The sequence below is a fragment of the Chiloscyllium plagiosum genome, chromosome 7 (assembly GCF_004010195.1).
Source record: "Chiloscyllium plagiosum isolate BGI_BamShark_2017 chromosome 7, ASM401019v2, whole genome shotgun sequence".
NCBI lineage: Eukaryota > Metazoa > Chordata > Chondrichthyes > Orectolobiformes > Hemiscylliidae > Chiloscyllium > Chiloscyllium plagiosum.
In genome coordinates, this window is record NC_057716.1 from 9,237,369 (window position 1) to 9,261,873 (window position 24,505).

Here is a 24,505-nt window from a genome sequence, read left to right on the forward strand (position 1 = left end):
AGTCAGAGATGTACAGCATGGAAACAGGCCCTTCGGTCCAACCCGTCCATGCCGACCAGATATCCCCACCCAATCTAGTCCCACCTGCCACCACCCACCCCATATCCGTCCAAACCCTTCCTATACCCATCCAAATGCCTCTTAAAATGTTGCAAATGTACCAGATTCCTGCACTGGTTTTTGCCACTGAGAAGACTGTAAGATAGTTTCTGGCTTCCAAAGAAAAACACAGATCGGATTATAATTTTACTTTTAAGAGGAGTACCAGCACTGTTAAATGCTTACACAGTTATTACTTATGGAAGTAACATAATTAAAAGGGCCATTTATACTGTAGACACATCTCATTCGAAGCTTGCAATCCTACTTCCTTTAAAATAGCTTTTCATGGGAAAATTGAAATAAATATTTAGAATGCACACATGATCAAACTAATCACGAGTTGATTCTGTTAACTCAGCAATCCAGCTGGGGTTTCTAATCCCTCAGCACTGATCAAATAGATGCTTCCACTTCACAAACACTATTGTAACTTATAACTCTTAAAAGAATGCAAAATAATACTATTACAGTGGCTTTAAATGATTCCACCTAACCAACGCCACTAAGGACAGTTGCAGACAGGCAGGTTAAAGATATAATACCTAATCAAAATTCTGTTCAGGATTGGAAACAAGGGAGATTCGGGGTAAATTCAGCATTTGTCACAATAAAACATTCTGAACAGCTTTATCAGATAAAAGTCAACTCCAAACCAGATAAGCTGATTTTAGGGTAGCTTATTTAAAAATTGTTGAGAGAGATACATACTGAGCAGATTCAATGAGAAAGAGGAAATGAGCTTTAGGGAGGGAATTCTAGGTTCAAACAGTATTGATATGATCGTTGAGCAGTACCTAGAGAAAGTAACAACAATAGGAGCAGATTTCCAATTTAATTTGAATTCATGAAGACTGGGAGAAGAGGAACATTGAATGAGTTAAGTTTACAGGTAACAAGGAATTAAACAAATTTAATCATAATCCCCCCTTCATCCAAATAATTCTCCAGCAGAACCTCAAATGCTATATGGATAGATGGTACTGATAGAGTCTTGTGGCACAATGGTAGCATTCTTATCTCATGGCCAGAAGATCTGGATCAAGTCCCATCTGTTCCACTTCTCAAAAAAAATATCATAGTTGAGAGATGAAAAATATGGGCAAACTTTAAGAAATTATTTGTTATTAATTCAATGCTAGAACTACAAATAGTATTGCTTAATCCTTCAATCATATGGATAAATTTTCTCCTGTTGTCATTGTGTACCTGACATTCATACTTTATATAGCAGATATCACAGAATTCCTACAGTGCAGAGAGAGGCCATTTAGTGCATCAAGTCTGCACCAAACAGCATCCCACCCAGACCCAGATCACTAGTTTATTCCCACATTACCATGGCTAACCACCTAGCCTGCACATGCCTAGTCAATACAGGGTAATTTAGAGCTGGAAATGTGTTGCTGGAAAAGCGCAGGTCAGGCAGCATCCAAGGAACAGGAGAATCGACGTTTCGGGCATAAGCCCTTCTTCAGGAAACGTCATTCTCCTGTTCCCTGGATACTGCCTGACCTGCTGCGCTTTTCCAGCAACACATTTCCAGCTCTGATCTCCAGCCCTCATTTTCTCCTCACAGGGTAATTTAGCACAGCCATTCCACCTAATCTGCATATCGTTAGACAGTGGGAGGAAACCAGAGCACCCGGCAGAAACACATGCAAACGCAGGGAGAACAGAGTCACAGATGTACAGCACGGAACCAGACCCTTTAGTCCAACTCGTCCACGCCGACCAGATATCCCAACCCAATCAAGTCCCACCTGCCAGCACCCAAACTATATCCCTCCAAACCCTTGCTATTCATATACCCATCCAGATGCCTTTTAAATGTTGCGGTTGTACCAGCCTCCACCAATTCCTCTGGCAGCTCATTCCATACATGTACCACCCTCTACGTGAAAAACTTGTCCCTTCGGTCTCTTTTATATCTTTCCCCTCTCATTCTAAACCTACACTCTAGTTCTGGTTTCCCCCACCCCAGAAAAAAGGCATTGTCTATTTATCTTATCCATGCCCCTCATAGAGGTTTATAAAATCATAAGGTCACCCCTCAGCCTCCGACGCTCCAGGGAAAACAGCCCCAGCCTATTCAACCTCTCCCTATAGGATAGCTCCCTATAGCTCAAATCCTCCAACCATGGCAACATCTTTGTACATCTTTTCTGAACCCGTTCACGTTTCACAACATCTTCCCAACAGGAAGGAGACCAGAATTGCACGCAATATTCCAGCAGTGGCTAAACCAATGCCCTGTACAGCCGCAACACGATCTCCCAACTCCTGTACTCAATATTATGACCAATAAACGAAAGCATACCAAACACCACCTTCACTATCCTATCTACCTGCGACTCCACTTTCAAGGAGCTATGAATCTGCACTCCAAGGTCTTTTTGTTCAGCAACACTCCCTAGGACCTTACCATTTTGTGTATAAGTCCTGCTAAGATTCACTTTCACAAAATCCAGCACCTCACATTTATCTAAATTAAACTCCATCTACCACTTCTCAGTCCATTGACCCATCTGATCGAAATCTCGTTGTAACCTGAGGTAACCTTCTTCCTGTCCACTACACCTCCGATTTTGGTGTAATCTGCAAAGTTACTAACTGTACCTCTTACGCTCACAAACATGCAAACTTCACAGTCACCCAAAACTTGAATTAAACCCCGGTCCTTGGCGCTGTGAGACAGCTAACCACTGAGCAGCCACCCCAATAAATTTTACCAGTTACCTTGGCAGGATTTGAACCCATGGCCCCAAAGCATTCACCTGGGCCTCCATGTTATTACTACCTTACCAATTGGCTAGCCTCTTCCATCTTCCCAATTTGATAGAGCTCCAGACTTGCATCAACAAATCAGTAGTGCTACTTTCAATGTTCTTTCTGGAGTATCTGAGAGTTCAGCCATTATCACATCAGTTCTTATTCTGATTTATGGGGTTATAGATGTACACCAGGCTGAGAGTTTGAGAAATATTTTTGCCTGCATTAGGTTGATACTATTGCTTAGTACTTGTTAAAATACATATACAGGTCAAAGATTCAGTTATTTCCAGCTTTAATTTGTGTATACTTCTTTCTATTTACTCAAAATGAAGAGTATTTACAATTCAGTCTGGCCATTTCAAATACAGAAATTTCATAGTTCTAAAAATCCTGAACGCAATACTGCTACATCTAGAAAGTGAACTTATACAGGTACGTGAATTGGTATCGACAGGGGTATATTTATCAAGAAATCTGATTGGGTCTACTGAAATAACGTTAGTTTGAGCATGCTCATTCGGATACAAGTTACAGACAACATACTGTTCGAAGGTTACAGTATTTGACAAAGAATGGTGCTCATTTATTGAAGGAAAGTACAGATTTTGTGAACAAATTTTATTTAAATGCACCTTCAAAGCAGCTTGGTTTTATTAGTAGAAGAAACGTTCCAAGGCACTTCACAGTAAAGTTATAACATTTGAGACTAATCCCCATAAGGAGATACTTGGTAACCAAAAGCTAGGACGAAAGGCAAGTTTTAAGGCATAATTTCAAGAAGGAACAAGAGCTAGAGAAGTGGAGGGGTTTTGGAGGGAATTCCAGAATGAATTTTGAACAATACTTCTACTGGTGTTTATCTCAATGGTTGATCCATAGCCTGTAATTTACAAAAAGGCTTGGCTATTAGAGTGGCTCATCACATAAAAGGGGTAAAATGTGCGATGAAATACAAGGTGCATTGTTTTAATAATTTTTGATAGTGCACTGTGGAAGATAGCAGAATTTATAGCAATCACCCCTTATATATTTAATACTATTAATTTACCTGTTCTATGTTTATATCCTTAGTCTCAGTTTGATAGCGTCTGTATTCAATCCGTCTATTGAAGAATCACATGGTGGCACGCAGTACATTCCAGTAAGCTGATATACGGCAGCAAGGCCTCTCCATTTGCTCGTCAGGTTTCACTATTCATTATTTAGATCCTAGGCAGGTAAAGATACATTGGGGATGGGAGTGGTCAGTGACGCTAAATCTAAGTAGAAAGTAAAATTCAAAATTTAGGCTGATTTGCCTGAATACTTCAAGATGTCACAATCCTGGTGAAGCAACAATATGGAACTACTTCCACAAAGATCCTTTAACATTAAGTGGTATAATTATCATATCATGCTTTTATAAAATGTTCAAGACATAATTTTCAAACAACTAACTCTATAATCAATTCTCAAACCATAGAATGTGGAAAATTCAGCCTGGGACTCAAAAGTAAGAAACTTACAAATACATAGGGCATGAAGAGACCACATCTATATGACTATATGCAGTTTGGCCTTCCTCTAACAATGGTTCACTAGATTGGTTCCTGCAAACAAAGGGCTATTCTGCGATGAACTTCTGAGCACACTGAAGGCTGTACTCTCTGGACTTTAAAATAAGGATTGGTGATCTCACAGAAACAATACAAGGCTCAAAGTGGGAGACAAGGGAAACACTGGGATCATGATCCTGAGCAAGGGGAACAACAAAGACACAGCCTCAGGAAACAGGATAACCATTGAGAACTGTGATGAGAAAAGCTTTCACTTGCAAGGTTTGGGAATCTTTGGAATCATTCTAGAGCTTTCAAACCAACTGGATGATCATGATGTGGAGGAACCGGTGTTGGACTGGGGTGGACAAAGTTAAAAAAAACACACAACACCAGGTTTATTTGGAAGCACTAGCTTTCTGAGCGCTGCTCCTTCATCAGGTAGCTGTGGAGCAGGATCATAAGACAACTTATAGCAAAAGATTACAATGTCATGCAATTGAAATGATATATATTGAACAAACCTAGATTTCCCTTAAGTCTTTCATCTGTTAGAAAGAGTTATTAAAAAAACCCAAGGTCTCAGATGAGGCCATCCTCATGGGTACCAAACTTGGCTATCAGCCTCTGCTCAACCACTGTGTGTGTTGCAAGGCGGACTTTGGGACATGCGACAATGCAGAGTAGCTGAACAAAGGCTGCAAGCCAAGTTCAGTACCCGTGAGGATGGCCTCAACTGGACCTTGGGTTATGTCACACTACAAGTGACCCCACTACACTATACACTCACTCACACACACACACACACAGACCCTCATATATAAGCGGTCTCTCTCACACACATGCAGACCCTCTCTCATACACATGTGTGCTCTTGCTCATACACACCTTCCCCCCACCAGCTTATACTCCATGACACACTCTCATGCTGACACACACTCTCTCTCATTCACACACAACTCTGAGGTGAGTTTACATTTGCAGATACATTCTATTTTGCTTAAAAAGTGCACAATCTGCAGGCAGTCATTCCATGTAATATTATAAATTCCACTTTTGAAATTGAACCAGTCTGACTCAAGATTGGGATACAGACAGACTCTAACCTCACACCTTTAAAGCATTGTCTAAGCTGAAATGTTACTTTTTTTAAAAAAACCTTAAGTTATCTCGAGAATGTGACCTTAAAAAAGTTTTGGGGTTTACATGTTAATGAACTGAAACCTGCAACCCATTCTAAAAGGTGAAAGAATCAAGAGCAATCAGTTGCATCGCACTGTAATCTTTTACTATAAATTCTGTGCCTTATGGTCTTAATCCACAACTACTCGTGGAAGGAGCAGCGCTCCGAATAAACCTGTTGGACTATAACTTGGTGCTGTGCGATTTTCAATTGGATGATGGCAGAGGTGAATGGTGTGATGTAGTCAACTCTGTTACCAGCTACAGCCAGGATGAAGACAGTCAGTTTACCTCTCATAAAAACTAACTGCTGTTTATAGGCTATACGCTGTTGCTGCTCGCAGATGGTTTGGGATACTTGTAGAATAGTAAATACAATTTTAAAATAATCAATTAGGTAATGGTAGTTTGAAAAACTTCAAGAACCTGAAAGCCCTAAATAAATGCAAGGCTTTTCATTATAAGAGGTATGGATACTTGGTTACTTGTATTAACTTACATCTGGCAGCACTGCATTCAACCCCCAGATTTAAGTTTAGCTTTGCCTGATGATGTTAACAAATTACATGTATACAGCACCTTTAAATGTTGTGAAACTTGCCAAGGTGCCACAAGGAATGTCAAACAAAATGCAAAACTAAGTATTTTCAGGAGATATTAGGGTAATGAAAGGGGTGGGTTTTGAGAGTGTCTTAAAGGAAGAAAGCAAGTGATCAACCCTCTCTATTTTAGGCAGGCAGATAAATTCAGGAAAGGCACAGCATTAACACAAGCACTTTCAGAAACTATACATTAACAGTGCCATTTCCAGGAATGGTAGATATGACTGCAGAGTTAGATATGACGGAATGGATTGTCCTGCTTTTTATTATTCACAGCATTTCCTTCCAAGATGCTGTTGTCCAGAATTTCTGCAGGTCTTGTGCAATTGTGCTTCTGGAACCTTTGGTGTTTACTATACATATGCTGCTACAATGTCAATCCATTCCTGTCAGGATTTGGACTGGAGCTAAAATAAGCACGGCAGAACTCTTTTTCACACAAGTGGCAGAGGAGCACTTAAGGTAAGGATCTGTTACCCAATAGGCTTCCAGAAACTATGATCTAACGCCAGACAGGCAGGGAAACATAGAAGCTCACCAATCCAATGGAGGAGACCAGCATTCCCAAGAGAGGAAGCTCCAGCAATACAGGGATCCAGCTGGTCCAAGAATAAGGATGCAAGACAGAAGGGGATTGGGACAGCACATTCACCATACCCTCCCCCTTCACTCCACATAAGTCAATGAAGGTGGCTCATCACTCCCATCCTATGAAGCATCCCTTATTTTCTGTCCCTCAAAAGTGTTCACTCTGGAGGAAACTGAGGTAGAGACATGACAGACTTAGCAAGAAAAAATGAAACTTAGAACCTTAGTAGTTAAAGTCACAGCAAATGAATGGTACACTTATAAAAATCAGGATACATAAAAGATCAGAATTGGAGGAGTGCAGACATTAGACAGGTGCAGCCTGGAGCAAAGATAGGAATCATGGAGGTAAGTGAAAACAATAAAGTTTTGAATCTTCTCCCACCAGATCAGACAGTGCAATTGGATCATACCTGGAACCTTACAGCACAGAATGAAAACCAGTCTACCATTCCTGCAAATGGCAGTATTAGCGTTGATGTTTTTGGAAAGAGCTTGTGTTAATGCTATATCTTTCTAACTCGTCCACACACTGCACAGAACTTCAATTTCTTTATAGAAGATCGTATCAAATTACACATTCTAGACAAAGTGCTGTCTGCATTTTGTCCTCCCACTTCCTATTGGTGAAATTAAGAGATTTTCTATTTGGTTGTGAAAACAGATGCAGTCATCTTTAAAAGAGGCTACTCAATAGTCCCAGTCCTCTGCTCTTCCCACTGTCCCTTAACATTGTCCCTTTCAAGTATATTGCCAATTCTTTTATAAAAGTTAATATTAAATTGTAAGTAGCAATCAGATCATTGATCAGAGCATTCAAGATCATAACAACATGCTGCATATAAAAAAAAACCCTCCACCTCACTTCGGACTCTGTGAATTACACTGAACTTATTTCATCTGGTTACCCACCCTTTAGTCACTGAAAGTAGCTTCCCTTTAGTTATTGTGTCAAAGCCCCAAGTCCCAGCTGAGAATTTCCTATATTCCCGGTTTTTATTTCACCATTCTAGTAAATCTCCTTTGCCTCTTCAAGGCCTTGACATCCTTTTTAAAGTGTGAAGTTTAAAATGGAACACAATACTCCAACTGAAGCCAAACAAACAATTATAATGTTTTAGCACCTTTTTTGCTTTTGTACATGATGACTCTATTCCTAATGCAAATATTTTATTGGCACCTGCTCTTAAATCTTCAAAGATTTCTGTAGGTTAATCCATCTATGATCCTCTGAACCCTCAAAAATTGTACAATTTAGCTTATATTGTCAGGTGTATTTAGAATGTTCCGCATTCAGGTTTGAACCCTTGAAACAAACAACCTTAAAATAAAGGGATACTGAAATTGTAAAAGTATAAATTGCTGTGAATTAGGAACTTCAAAAGTAAATGCTGTTGGAAATTGCAGACTTTACAGCTCTAACATGAAATACATCAGAAATCCATTTGATCAGATCAGAAGTAGAACCTTACAGCACAGAATGAAGGCCATTCAATCTACCATTCCCAGAAGTAGCAGGGTTGGTATTGACACTTTCTGAAAGTATTCGTTGTAAATGCTGTGGTCTTTTCTGAACTGTCTTTTGGAAACTGTAGACTCTACAGCTTCATCATAACATACATCAGAAATTCTCCTGGAGTACTAAATTTCTTCCAAAAGAGGAAGAAAACCTACATTGTATAATCTCAGGAGTTCCCAAAGCAACTTAAAGCCAATATTTAAATATTTTAGAACTGTAGTCACTGATGTATGTACAAGCTCAGCAGCCAACTAACTCATTGCAAGATCCTAAGATAGTGACAAGATAATCTGTGCAAAAAAATTGATCAAGAGGTAATTGTTGGCTAGAACATTGTGAAGAGCTGTCCTGCATTTTTTCCTGAATGTCTTTACATCTCTTTGAGCAGCAAGCAGCAGCTTTATGAAAATTCAACATCTTGAATGAGCTACAACCATTCTTCAATATGTGAAATAAGCAGTAAGATTATTCAATGTAAATATTGCCTGGCATGCAGTTACTTTTATTTTTAAAGATGAAAGTCAAATAAATGACTGTCCAGAACCATGTTGACAGCATAATTAAGCAAGACATACAACATCACCTAGTCAATGCCAAAACTTCAATGTTATTTTTGACAAAGCTATCCACAAAACAGAATTCCGGATGACCCTTTTGTGTTACTCTGCAACTTGGGTATTACACAACTGTTGAAAGCTTATGTCCTTTTTGAACCCTGGACTGAATGTTGACAGTCAGTGGATAATAGAGTATTAATCTTTTTATACAAATCTAATTTTGTCTGGAGATAGAATTAAATGTAGACTTCAGGTAAATACTAAAATTCCCAACATTCAGCAGGGCTTCAACAACTTCACTGGAAGAGCAGCTGGGCTTCAGTAATTAAATCAGCAGCTGCAACTAGTGCCTTTGATTAGCCTTTTGTTAGAAGCATATTAACTCCGTCAACTTTATCTATAGACTATATCTAACTATAATCTTGAGTTCCCTAGATACAGTTGTTGTTCCTCTGGAATGGAAAATTACAGATCACTCCACTTTTTAAGTGCAAAAAAAAAATCAGCGACTGACAGATGGGTTAGCCTCACAACTGTGGTGGGGTAATTGTTGGAGCAAAATCAAGAAGGGAGTAACTGAACACTGAAAATTTCTATTTAATCAGTGAGGGTCAGCATGGATTTATGACAAACCTATTTAATTTTTTGAAGAGGTGACAAAGTGGACAGGTACAGTTTAGATTAGATTACTTAGATTAGTGTGGAAACAGGCCCTTCAGCCCAACAAGTCCACACCAACCCTCCAAAGAGCATCCCACCCAGACCCATTCCCCTACATTTACCTCTTCCTTCACCTAGTACTATGGGCAATTTAGCATGGCCAATTCACCTAACCTGCACATCTTTGGACTGTGGGAGGAAACTGGAGCACCCGGAGGAAACCTACACAGACAGGGAGAATGCGCAAACTCCACACACACAGTTGCCAGAGGCAGGAAATGAACCTGGGTCTCTGGTGCTTTGAGGCAGTAGTGCTAATCACTGTGCCACCGTTATATGGGCTTTCAGAAAGCATTTGATAAAGTCCTACACTGTTAACTAAGGTAGAGGCCCACAGAACTGAGAGCAAATTACTGACATGGTTGAGTAGCAGGTGACAATGTAGGTATTCTGATAATAGGTAGGTACTCAAATTGGCAGGTTTTGAACAATGGTGTCCCAGAAAGATCTGTGTTAGGGCATCAATTATTCAAATTAAGTATTAACAACGTGGATAATGGCATAGAAAGTCATATCAAAATTTGCTGCTCACACAAAGTTAGGCAGCATTTTAGATGATTATCATAAAATTACAAAGAGATACTGATAAACTAGTTGAATGGGCAAAACTGTGGCAGATGGAGTTCAATGTAACCAAATGTGACTATCCATTTTAGACTGAGAAAGGATAGATCAGGGTACTTCTAGATGGCATGAAATTAAATACAGTGATGCCAAAAGACATGAGGGGGTGGGGGATAAACTATTTCCACTGGTCGGAGATTCTACAACTAGGGGCCAAAGTTTGAGAATTACAATCAGACTATTCAGGAGAGATGTTAGAATCTGAGATGGATATGTGTTTGTTAAGAAGAGGTATTTAGGGATTTGGGCCAAAGGCGCGTATTAAGTTAGGCCACAGATCAACCATGATCTCAGTGAACAGAAGAACAGATTCCAAGGGGTTTTTGGCCTACTCCTTTACCAATTTGATTTGGGGTTGTTACAGGTGGAAGTTCAAAGAGGTTCTTTGCTTCTTTTATGTTCCCTTACATTTTCAGCCTTCAAGATTTGGTTCTTACTCTGCTAAAGGAGCAGCAGTTACAGGTCATTCTGCTATAATGTGTGTTTTGTTAATGCAAATGCGCTATAACCCAACTGACGAATTGGGGGTCACTGTTTCCAAAGCGCAAACTTTTAAAATGTGTGTTGGTGTAACACTATTATATCACCAACACAGTAAGCATGGCTAAAGCGCGATCTTTCTATAAATGCAGGGTTGCACAAGAACGCAGTCACTGCATTATAGAAGAACGATGTGCTGCCAAATGACCACTGTTTATTCTATTCCTAAAGTTCAAAATATTATAGCAATCGCTGGTAATAAAATATGTAGAAACTAAGTAAACATGTAATTGAATAAAATAATTTAGTTAAGTTAATCATGTTAAGAATAATGAGATGGGTGAAGTGTCACAATTGCAGCACCTGGGAGCTCCAAAATGCCAGTTTGATCCAAAGCAAACAGGTTTGAAGTATTTGATTTCTGAGCTGCTTCAGCTACTTTATAAGCTCAAGGATAAACTGAAATGAATCAGGGAGCAGAAGGTTATCTGGATTTGTTGTACTAGGTGGTAGTCATACCTGTTAGGATAGTACCTTCTGGTTTGGTCAGTATTCATGGATGCGAGTGTGTGACTGCAAGTGAGACAGGTAAAGGACCCAGAGGGCAGAGCCTTAGTCTTTGCAATTGTACAGCAGGTATAAGTTCTTTCAGCTTGCATGGATGAAAGTAGGGCTACAGTGACTGACTGACTACAGTACTTTGCCCAGAGAGTGGTGGGGGCATGGAATGCGCTGCCTGTGGGAGTGGCAGTGTCAGAATCATTGGTGACCTTTAAGCGGCAATTAGATAGGTACATGGATAGGTGTTTAAGCTAGGACAAATGTTCGGCACAACATCGTGGGCCGAAGGGCCTGTTCTGTGCTGTATTGTTCTATGTACTGTGGTACAGTAAAATGTGAAGAAATGTAGTCATGGTAGGGGACAGTATAATCCAAGGGATTGACTCAATTCTCTGCAGCAAAGATCAGTTGTCCTGGAGTCAGATTGCAGACATCCGCTCAGGGCTGGAGGGGAATTTGCAGTGGTAGGAGAAAGATCAAGATATTGTGGTCGATGCAGACAACAGTGACATAGGCCAGACCAAGAAGATTATATATATTCTGCAGGAGGAGCTAGCAATTTAAACACAACCTCAAAGATCATATCATCTTTGGTTATCTGATGTATGTGAAAAGTGGCAAAGTGTAAAGAGATTAATGCATAGACTCGTGGAAAAAGTGGGTTCCTTTTCATGGATTAATGGCACCAGTTTTGCAGCAAGTTGAGTCTGTACTAATAGGGCATCTCAAACTGAACCTGTGCTGCAGCCAGTATTCCTGCAGGCCACATAACTAAGGAAGTAGACAAGATTTGAAACTAGTGGGGGCATGGAATCAAATTTAAAGATGGAGAAAATTAAATAATAGAGACAAGGCAACAAGAAAGGTTTAATATGGGAGATGATAAACAGGCCATAACAGGGAGAAATAAAGAGTATAAATCTAAATGTTAATCCACAGATAAAGCAAGATGCTATATAAAGAATAAAACAATGTAAGTAAAGACATAGTTCTGAATGCACATAGCATTCAAAATAAACAAAGCACAAAGAAATAAACTTGTATGATTTGGCAGTCATTGCAGGAAAATAGCTGCAGGATGACATGATTAATACGTGGATTCTGCGAGATACAGGTCATATGGGAAGGACAGGAAGCTCAGAAAAAGGTTGAGTGGGGCTCTGTTAGTTAGCGATTGCATTAACAGAGGGAGGACTGACCCAAGTGCATGAGTACAGATGAGAAATGATAAAGACAGGAACTCACTTGAGTGAGTTATGTACAGGGTCCCCAATAATAATTTCACGGTAAGACGGAGCATTAAAAAAGTCATAGGACCTTGTCAGAAAGGCACAATCTTCATGGGAGATTTTAATTAATGTCAAGTAAAAAAGTCAGATAGGCAAAGGTAAGAAAAAGAGTGAGGGCTGCAGAAGCTGGAGATCAGAGTCAAGAGTGTGGTGCTGGGAAAGCACAGCAGGTCAGGCAGCATCCGAGGAGGAAGACAGGCAATGTTTCGGGCATTAATCTTTCATCAAGAAAGAGGCTTGTGGGTTGGGGGGAGGTACCTGGGAAAGTGATAGGTGGATGAAGGTGAAGGAGAAGGTGATAAGTCACAGGGGACACTGATGGATGGGTCCAGAGTGTGGTGCAGAGTTGGAAGCTTGGGACTGGGATAATGTAGGGGGAGGGAAATGAGGAAGCTGTTGAAATCCACAATTATCCTGTGTGATTCCAGGATCCCAAGGTGGAATATAAAAACAGCAAAGAATAAAAATTAATAAGGAAGAATTAGAGTGCAAGAGAAAGCTTGTCAGAAATATAAAATCAAATCATAAGCGTTTCGCTAAATAACTAAAGTTAATAAAGTGAGCATTGGTTCTTTGAAAGCAAGTTTACAGCATTAATAATGGAAAATAAAGAGAGATGGCAGATGAAGTGAACTGGTATTTTGCATTAGACTTCACCATACACAATACAAAACAATATATCCTTGTATCTACTGATACATTAATCAAGAAAAAAGATGGAATACCTCAAGAAAATTACAATCACCACAAGTGGTACAGAGTAAATTATCAAAACTACTAACAAGTACCCAGGTCTTGATAGACTTTGTCCTAGAATCTTCAAAGAAGTGGCTGCTCATATAGTTGATGCATTGATTTTGATTTACCAAAATTCATTAGATTTAGAGAAGGTCCCATTAGATGAGAAGATGGTCAATGTAAATCCTTTTTTTCATTAAGGAGAAAGACAAAAATTGTGAAGTAAAGGCTTGACATTTGTCATAGAGAAAAATAGTAGAAGCTTTTCTAAAGAAGTTAGTAGGGCCCTGAGAACTTAAAGGCAATAAGGCAAAGTCAACACATTTTTGTGAAAGAGAAACCAGGTTTAACCAATCTATTGAGTTCTCAGAAGTAACATGCCATGGATAAGGGGAATGTATAGAGGTGATGTACTTGCATTTCCAGAAAGTACTGATAATGTGCCACAAAGGCTGTTGCAGAAAATAAAACATTATGGTGCAAGGGTAGCATAATTGAAGATTGATTGGCTAGCATGAAACAAAGTAGATATATATGGATTTCTTCCAGGTTGGGAAGATGCAAGTTGTACACCAGAGGAATTTGTGCTGAAACCTTTACTGTTTATAATTTGTAGAATTTACTTTGATGAAGAGCCATAAGCTTTGGTTATCAACTTTGAGAGGACACAGATTAGATTCCCTACAATATGGAATCAAGTCCACAATGACCCTCCAAAGAGTAACCCACCCAGACCTGTTCCCCTACCCTATATTTACCCAACTTGGCAATTTAGCATGGCCAATTCACCTGACCTGCACATCGTTTGGATTGTGGGAGGAAACCCACGCAGACATGGGGAGAATGTGCAAACTCCACATAGTCACCTGAGGTAGGAATCTAATCCGGGTCCCTGGCACTGTGAGGCAGCAGTGATAACCACTGTGCTACCGTGCCGCCCCCTAGATAAGTGTTCATTTGCAAAAAAGGACATTAGGAGGCTACAGAAAGATATAGATTGGTTATTAGTTAACTGAGTCAAAAGGTTTAGCAAATGGGACTATAAAGTGGAAAATGTGAAACTTTCCATTTTGACAGAAAGCATAAAGAGGTACACTACCTAAACAATGAGAGCGTGTGGAGCTCTAAGATGCAGAGGGATCTGAATGTCCTAGTTCATGAATCACAAAAGGGTAGTATGCAGGTACAGCAATTAAGTATGAAAACTAATTGAAAGTTATCATTTATTGTGAGGGGAATTAGAATCAAAAATACAAGTACAACCTCTCTGCAAGGCACTTGAGAGACATATTTGGCATACAGCACACAGTATTGAGTTCCTTATTTAAAGATGTAAATATGTTAGAAGCAATTCAGAGAAGCTTAAGCATTCATTCCTGGAAGTGGAAAACTATCTTGTCAAGAAAAGGTTGGACAGGCTACGGTTTTATCTATTAGCATTTAGGACAAGAAGAAGCAACTTGATTGAATCATTTAGATACACTTAAAGGTCTTGATAGGATTTTTGTGGAGAGGATATTTTGACTTATGGGAGAATCTAGAACTAGAGGTCATAGTTTAATCGGAGGCTGCAAAATGAGCAGAGTGAGTGGGAAGGTGGATATGAAATTACAACCAAATTGGCCATGATCTTGTAAAGTGACAAATGGGCCTACTCTTGTTCCTTGCTCATGTGTTTTTGGTGTTATAATCTGAAAGTTACCTTACAGTAAAATAAAATCAAATTTCTTTAAAACATCACAACTAAAAATCTTGGGACAAGGAACCAGGCATAAATAAACACTGGATTGAAAGTGAAAGAAACTTCACTTTTATTTCAATTTTTCCAGGATTTACATCACAGAAAAGAGATTAGCTATTAACATATGAAGATTAGTAAAAAGGTAACACATAATGCAGTGATTCTAAGATTAACTACATTAATCTAGAATTAAAACTACATTAAAAAAATCATTAAAACATTTTCCATCTGCGCAATAGATCATATAATTCAAAGAATATTGTGTTTCCAATATTTTACCTAGCAATAACAAGGTATAGTCATTTATATTATAGCAAGAGGTTTATTTTGGCAAACATCATAACACTTGGGAATCTCAAAAATATGAAAAATGCATTAGGCCACGGACAAAAACAATTTGAAAAGGACCACTACACATTCATGCTTTGAAACAGAAGACAGTTGCAAACAGCTACACAAGTTCGACAAGTGGAATTAGAATTCCACATAAAAATGTATTATAAATAATGAACAGACATCTCTCCATTAGCCAAACCACAAGGAAACATATAACACTGCAATTAGCCCATTACAGGATTCAAGTAATCATTGCTGATCTGCAACCCAAACCCATTTCGTCCTTTGCCAATATCCCTCAATACCTTTGATAGCCTTCTGCTAATCATCAGATTTAGAGTTAATGGTTGCCTCACTATTAATTGGTGTTTTTGGAAGAAAGCTCTCCATTTCTACCAACTAGTGTATAGAAGCGTTCGCTAATTTCACTCCAGAAAGCTCTGCCTCTAACTGTTAAACAGTGTCCCTAATCCAAGACTCACCAACCAGCAAAATAGTTTCCATCTGAGATATTAAAGGGTTAATTTGCTCTGCTGACCTGCAGGCTAGAGTGGGATGCCTCTGACTGACAGGCAGATTTTAAGGAATTTACATTCCCATGCCTTGCCATTCAGAACCACTTGCATGGCTATTTCCTATTATTTAGAGTAAAGAAATAGATCATCCTATTCAAAATCAATAAGAACATTGCAGTTGGAATTCTGACTACTCCCTGTAGTTAAAAAAATAAGATTCACAACAGATTTAACTATTAAGAGATGATTTACATTATATTGTTTCTGGAAACAATGTGGTCACTGCATTGTGTGTTGTGCAGCATATGACTGTGGGGAGTGACTGGGTAGGGGGTGCCTTGTGGGCATTACTTACTATGATGTAAAGATTGTGTATAAAGGAAGGTCTGTCCCTTTGTTCAGGGAGATCCTTTGATACGGCCTAGCAAGCATTGCGAAGAGTGTTAAAGGGTTTCTCTAGAAAGCTTGTATTGTACTGTGCTTAATACATTTTGCTTGTTCACAGAAGTTGGCATCTGCAGTTGCATCAAGTGCGTAAAAATCTCAGGAAAAAAAAATCTAACACATCCAACCTGTATGTTCTCCTTAATATAATTAGTTTGATCCAATTGCTACTCCGGATTCTAAATTTCAAAGACATACTCCCATTTTCTCTCTTTCTCAGTAAATCAGCTGTACATCTCCAAAGCCCGTGCATCCTTCCTGTGACTTGTGCACAAAGCTGCTCACTGTGCAGCACCTGTCCACAATTTTGAATGTCAACTGTTTCTGGGTTTTCACCACTTAAAGCTCACTATTCTATCTTTTTTAGGCTCAATTTGGAACACCCTACTTTTGTCTGCTCCAAAATCCATTTGCCATAGTTTTGCCTTTTCAGTTAATCAATAGCTTTTTCTAATGTTATGTTTGCATCTACATTGCAAACAATGCCATCTATTATTTTGTTATTAGCAAAATGCATATGTATCACATTTTAAAGGCCTTATGAAAAGCAACAAAGATTGAAGCCTGCGAGCTGGCTACCTTCTTAAAAGCAGCTGGAAATGAGTGTCATTAAGCATACAGTGAGGAACATAAAAGGCGGCAGCAGAAAAATGGGCAAGCCTTCCCAATAATTTAGCGTGCTGCACTGAGCTATGGTTCAGAATCTCTGATTTGGTCCTTGGGTTTGAATTAATAACATGTAACCAAATCCTAGAGTCCCATAGACTGTCCAGGAGCTATCACTATCATAGAATCTTATCACAAAGAAGTCTGTACTTAAGGTGAAAATCCTGAAAGAAGTAAATCAGGATGAAATAAGCTCTTGTAAATTCTGTTCTATTTCTGGATCATTTGAACTTTAATGTTTCTCTCCATGTTTTAAAGCAGTGACTTGGGAGATTGTTCATATTGTATTCAAAGCATTTAATTTTGACTTAAAAGGACTTTAGGTATGTGCAGGAGAACGAGTGAGGTTCTCACTCTTCATCATTATCCAGTGGTTCCTGAACATGTTCATATAAGGTAAAATCAAGTCAATGTCAGTTGCAATGTTCTGACAATCAAGTAGCTTTCAAGCCACCATCTAGCTTAAAAGTAAATATATTCATTGTCTTGAAGAAAATGGTATTTTTGAAGCACCATCACCACAAACTTTATCTATTCTTGACTGGATCTAAGATTGTATCTCCACTACACAGCCCAAAGTTCATTCTAAGAATAGGCAATTTGTGCATGAAGTGGTTCCTCATAGTATTAGTCCTGAAATCAGCCATTAAACCACTTAAAGTTTTTTTGTTTCTATTTGTTCACAGGATGTGGATGTTGTTGGCTACCTAATTATCCTTAAGGTAGTTTAAATGAGCTACTTTCTAGAAACGCAGTTGACATTTTGTGGGAGACGCTCCAATCTGCTGTCATATCAGCATTTAAATGGAATTGGCTCTTGTGGTCTAGTGGTAATACCCCTACCTCTGAACGAGAAGGCCCAGGTTCAAACTGTGTAATCTGAATAGTTTGATTACAAAATATCTAGTATAATACAGACTTTGGTCAACGGTAATTTTCTATGTTAATAAATGGACAATTCATCAATGGTAATGCCATTGATTATCAAGATGAGATAGCTGCATTATATCTCATTGGAGACAAACAATATCTGGTTCTGGGAGACACAAACGTTGCAACTTATCAGCCCAACCCAAATATTTTTCAGGCATTACTGCAAATGGAAATCAGTTGTTTCTATATGTGAGTGTTGTGAGTGGTGCTGAACACTGTACAATCAAACATCCCTGCCACTGACTTTGTGATGATGGGAAGGTCATTACTGAGGCAACTGATGATGGCTGAGCCAAGCATGTTAGTCTGAGGAACTCCTGCAGGGTTGTCCTAGGACTGAGATAATTGACATCCAACAGCCATAACCATCTTTCTTTGTGCTATCTAAGATTCCAAATTGTCTGGTGTTCAAATTTCTTAGTTTTTATTGAATGAGTACCCTGGATTTATTTTATCCTGTTGCACATAATACATTGTGTACTTTTATAAAAGTGTCTCTATATCTAAACTTAAGACTGCCCAGTCTTTCCTCAAAATATAATCCTCTGACACCTTAGCTCATGTCTCTCTGGACCGTTTCCACAACCTGCAGGTTTGGTTTACAAATTCACAAAAGTTAAAACATTCAAAGGTGCAATCACAGCAAATAATTGTACAATATTAATGTCATATCCAACTACCTATTGGATTAGTAATAATTTGACATTCTATTTGCAGAGTTCTTCTAGTGATTTGGCATAACATTCCAGGCACCTACAGATCCTTTTCATTTCATCTTTAAGTTTCCTAAACAATGCAAATATTTACTTTACATTAATATTCAATACCATGTAATTTTACTGTATTTCACCTGTCACTGCTCTGCCAATTTTACAAGTATTATCCAGATTACTTTGAAGTCTTGTGTTGTTTCTCCAAACTCAACTGCCACTCTTTCCCTAAAGCAACTACAATCTTCACATTTATTTGCAGCAGTTTCATGAAACTAAATTGCCAATGTAGATTAGAACTCATTAAAGTTCCACCAAGGTATAGTCAATCCCTTTCATTTATTGTTCATATAGCCCAAATTAAGGTATATTAATTAAAATGCACATGTTGAGGGGTAAATCAACAAGACTATTGCCATTTAGATCAGGATGCGCCAGTAACTTAGTATAAATGTGTGGTTTGGGTCAAGTCAATATAAAATTTTTATAATTTCCAAAACCAACCAGCTGATTTATAGCCATGTCCTTCATTTGTTGTTCAAAACACAATCATTAACCAAACAAAAATTTGAAGATTACAAATTAAATATGTAATTTCAATCAAGGTGACCAGACTTAACACCAAATATATTCTTACATCTCTTTTCAGATGTGCAATATTCAAATATAGCTTAAACAGTTTTAGCCAATATGGTCAAAGTGGACTTAATATTAATGCATTGAAGTATAAAGGTCTAAATAATATGAATCGATCAATCAAGATTAAAAGCATGATTATTGAGGGAGTGTTAGGAGAATACTAAGCAACGCAATGATGGATAAAGTTCCAATCCACTTGTATCCTGAAAGTCTCTCGTTTTTCTGCATCATGTTAAATTAATAGAGACTTAGCAGTTTATGGGAATAACTGACATTAATTGCTGATTACACTTAAAGTTAGTTATCTTCTTTCACAGAGCGGTCAAAAAACGTACTCTTCAAACAGGTCTGACTTCATTCTCTGAAAAGGATAATAACAGAGATTCAAATGACATACTCAAAAATAACTCAATTTGTGGACAACAAGGTTCAACAATTCTCAGAATGCTGAAACTTGCAATGCAAACAGCTGTAAAAGTGCTGTGTAACAGCCCTTGTGGTGCAATGGTAGTGTAGGTTCAAGTCCACTGCTCTAGAAGTGTGTAACAACATCTCTGAACAGACTGATTAAAAAAAATTTTAATAACCAATGCTATACAGCTCTCAAAGTCTTAAAATTGACTAGAATCATTCCCAAACCCTCACACCATGTAGCCTCCGCTCCCAGAATTTAGAGATATTCCATCAAACAAAATCTACCATAAATCTACCATTAAGATAAGGTACATCACTTTGCAGATGCAAAGTAAAGCTTTATCTAAACTTCCCCATTAATATGGTTTAACACATCTCTGAACAGACTGATTAAAAAAAATTTTAATAACCAATGCTATACAGCTCTCAAAGTCTTGAAATTGACTAGAATCATTCCCAAACCCTCACACCATGTAGCCTCCGCTCCCATAATTTAGAGATATTCCATCAAACAAAATCTACCATAAATGAACATCTTAAGATAAGGTACATCACTTTGCAGATGCAAAGTAAAGCTTTATCTAAACTTCCCCATTAATATGGTTTAACTACAAAGAAAACAAAACACTTCAAATGTCATCAATGTGCCTCTTAAATTCCAACACAGGACATTGGTTAGGCCACTTTTGGAAAACTGCATTCCAATCTAGTCTCCCTACTATAGGAAAGATGTTGTGAAACATGAAAGGATTTAGGAAAGATTTACAAGAATATTGTCAGGATTGGACAGTTTGAGCTTTAGGCAGAGGCTGAATAGGCTCAGGCTATTTTCCTGGAGCATCGGAGACTGAGGGGTGACTTTATGCAAGTTTGTAAAATCATGAGGGACATGGAGGGTGAATAGCCAAGGTCTTTTTCCCAGATTAGTGGAGTCCAAAACTAGAGGACATAAGTATAAGGTGAGAGGGGAAAGATTTAAAAGGGACCAAAGGAGACACTTTTTCATGCAGAGGGTGGTGCGTGCATGGAATGAGCTGCCAGAGGAAGTGATGAAAGCTGGTACAATTACAACATTTAAAAGGCATCTGGATGGGTAGGAAGGATTTAGAGGGACATGAGCTAAATGTTGGCAAATGGGACTCGATTAATTTAGGATATCTGGTCAGCATGGACGGGTTGGAAAAAAGTGTCCGTTTCATGCTGTAGAGTTATCTGCCTCTATGAGTTATCTACATAACCTCGTTAATAAACTGTATTTTGACAACTTTATGCTCCTGATTCATGTCCAACAACAATGATTGAAACTCAAACTAATGGGAAGACTTGTGTTCGTCTTTCTGGCCAGAAAATGGACAAAAATAGTGTACTAATCTAATGTGACACTTGCTCCTTTTCCAAACTTGCTTCTTACCATGCTCCTGATATTGGTATGGCTTTCATTAATTAAAAATTGCATTTTTTAAGAAAAAAGTAAAACTCCAACATGTGATCTACAAAACCTAGATCTACATGATGCTGAATCACATTTTTTTTAAAAAACACTGTCTTCCAAATTACTGATTGCTCTGGGAGTGGTCAATCTGTGAGAAATGAAGTGATTCACTTATGCCATTCAAGAAATGGTTCCAGAAATGAGGAGATTCAGTTACAGAGTTCGGAACTGCTTTCTCGGGATAAAAAGAGGGTGAGGGGCGATTTGATAGAGATATTCAAAACCATGAGGGATCTGAACACAGTAGACCCAATAAAACTGGTCCCACCAGAAGGGAATTGTTGCCATTTACACACTTTTAAATCCATATTTTGTTTACTTGTCCTATTATCACATTTTTCCATGCAGCTTGTCAGTTAATCACATCTGCCTTCAAGAACCCTTCTCTTCTCTCTTCCATACTTGCTTAAATATTGTAACATCTTTGATTTCTTACAACTCCGACAAAATTTATTAACATGAAATGTTAACTCAGATTCTTGATCCACAGGTGCTGCATAACATTTGTTATTTCCAAAATCTACTGTTTTAATTCAGATTTCCAAAACCCATAGCATTTTGCTCTAACATTGATTCAATGAGGCCAGTTATCTTTGAAGATACAACAGAATATTAGTAAGAATTGGTATTCTAGTAGGATGAGATCAAATGTGTGTAAGGACATTTTCATGTAACTTCATCTTATGAACTTGCAGTTCTGTTACATAGTAACCATGTTAGAGATATCAATATTTCATTCTAATCCATGCTCCCAGCTGAAGGATTATGTAAAAACTGCACAAAAATTAAATAAGGCTATGATCCTGATAGAAGTTTGGTTCTGCATATTTCAGTTCTAATTTTAACATTATTAATTAAGTCATACTCCATTGGGCAGAAAACATTTTTCTTTGACATATTTATATTTGAATGCCTTAATAAAAGTAACTGCATATAAATATTATTCAGCTATTTCCTCACCTGCATCCTTTGATGTTGTAGACCCTAATAAAACCATTACTCTGACCATGACTGTTCACCCAGTAGGGCTCACATCTCAGATCACTTAAATAAGGGATGCAAAGTATGTCAGGCAGCCATTGTCAGACATGGCTGGACTACTTAAAACACCATCAGGTCTTTCTTGCATCTGTTAAAATTGTAATGCAAAGATGATCCTCACTTCTGTTCTCGACACAAGACGATATCTTAAATCCCTCTGCCCTGTCTCCTACATCCTCACTCCATCAATGAGGGCAAGGAGCTCAGTAACTTTGCCTTAAAGATAGAGAAAATGCTGAATCCCTCCCTTTTATTAGCACATTAATGCTCCCCACTGCTTAACTAAAATTTTAATCTCTCTCTAGTCTGTCCATTCAGTCTCATGTCCTCTGTGCTCATCTTTTCCATGTTGAGCCAACCTCTGGCTCCATAAAGGCTGATTACAGAATTCTCTTTCTAATACCTATGTTAGTCAATTCTGTAAATGGTTTTCTCACTTTATGTGTACATCCTTGTTCCTTTAAATTTACCATAGTCTAAATTTTATTCAAAAAACTATTCTTTGATCTCATCATCCTTGCAAAACCAACATACCATCTAAAACTGCACTTTCCCCTCCAAAATCTTTGAACATGTTGGTACCTCTTCATTGCAATCAGGTTTCCGCCCATACCATGATACCGAAACAAAGTCACAACTAATATCCTGTGAGCATGACAAGGGTTAAGAGGAATGAGGAGCAAAAGTTTTCTTGTCTGCAGATTTTGACATTAGGTGGCCACAGCACCCTCTCTTACGTGGTTGCATTCTTATCTAACTGTAATTAATCATGAGCAATGACTAGTCTCCCTACTCTCATGTCCCACAGAGGATCTATCCTAACCTATTTCTTATCAACATACTGCCTTTCCATGACATCAATATGGGTTTTCAATGTTTGCATTTTTGTGGTTTTCTAAAGTTAATTTGATTCACTTTTTGTCATGTATGATTTTCACAATCAAGGAGTTATTTTCAATAAATCAGAAATGCAAAACTAATTCATTGTTTTTGGAATACATTTCTTTATTATCCAAGATGGAGTGATTAATGCTGAAAATGGCATCCAGTCTCAGCATCATGCACTCTCTGGTCAGGTAGAATGCAGTCAGATTCACATACAAATAATTTCAAATGTATGACAAATATCTGACAAATATCCACTGGCCAATCTGGTGCCAAATTTAGGATAGATTTTATGCTTCAAGCCCGTGCCTACTGAGAGTAAGACTGATCCTGCCAAAAGTCATTCCACGAGCCCTTTACTGACAATAGATGAAATAAATCATCCCGTTGACTTAGATGACTCAAAACACAGTTGAAAAATCATTTGTATCATTTTTTTAAACCAAGGCATGAAGAGCAACAGTCACAGCTTTATGTAAATAGACAGCAGAGGGAAAATACTTTTAAAAGATCAACAATTATAAAGCGGATGTTATGCTAGTTTATGATTACCTTATCAACATGCAAAGTTATGCATACAATCCCCTACATTGAATAGTACAGATCAGTCATGTCACTGGAGGTGCTATCAAAAAGAGGCAAAAGAGAAGGGTAGGAAATATCATTTGACGGGACAACTTGTCCTATTTCAAATAGTGTCAAAATCCAGACTAAAATTTCTAGGTCAGCCTCAGTGCAATTATTCAAAAATAATAACAGCCAGTTAGTTTCAGATTAAATTTCCTTCGTGTTCAGGTGAGTTAAAGCTATCTGAGAAAGCTGTACACTCAATCCAACAGCTATAATAAACCTCTCAATAATGTTCCTTGTTGTAATCCCTCACAGATATCACACAAAGACAAAAAAAATCCTTTCAGATCTTCAGATCTATGTGAAATTTTCTCACTATGACTAACTAGACAATAAATCATAATTAAGGGGACGAGTTTCACATACCCTATCACGTCTAACTCATCTAGGTACAAACACAAGATGCTCTACAACGAACGACAAATATTCAACATAAACGCTTCTGGCTTTTAACCCAGTGAAGTTCAATCGCACATCGGTACAGGTGCATGCAATAAGGCCATGTCTTACATTACCATGTCAAAAATAAAGACAATTATTCCTCCCATCTGTCTTACTTGGATCTTTGCGAAGCATTTTGTCGGAGGACACCGGTAAACTCTGTGAGCGCTTCACTCTTATGTCTGAGCCAACACCCATTCCATCAAAAACAAGCCCAGTCAAGTACAGGGATGGTGGGGAAACTCAACACCACTTTGAGTGATAACTCGACGCAGTCACTCGGGCTGAAACAAAGCCATTACTGCAGCCAGCACCACCCAGCCGCCCCCCCTCCCTCACTCCCTCCCTT

At 38.3% G+C, this 24,505-nt stretch overlaps 1 protein-coding gene across 6 annotated transcripts in view; it reads right to left on the reverse strand.

Moving 5' to 3' along the window:
* Window positions 1–24,505, reverse strand: part of rab5b (RAB5B, member RAS oncogene family) — a 52,388-nt gene that overhangs the window by 27,246 nt on the left and 637 nt on the right. The window contains exons 1-2 of one of the 6 annotated variants that reach the window (XM_043692975.1): window positions 24,273–24,289; window positions 3,923–4,083 (exon numbers count right to left, since the gene is read on the reverse strand). The exons of 1 other annotated variant lie outside the window; for it this stretch is intronic. The gene's annotated coding sequence lies outside the window, so the exon portion shown is untranslated. Of the gene's footprint in view, window positions 1–3,922; window positions 4,134–6,731; window positions 6,850–24,272; window positions 24,290–24,505 lie in introns of those variants that run through there. 4 more of the 6 variants (XM_043692973.1, XM_043692974.1, XM_043692971.1 and 1 more) reach the window with 4 other exon arrangements.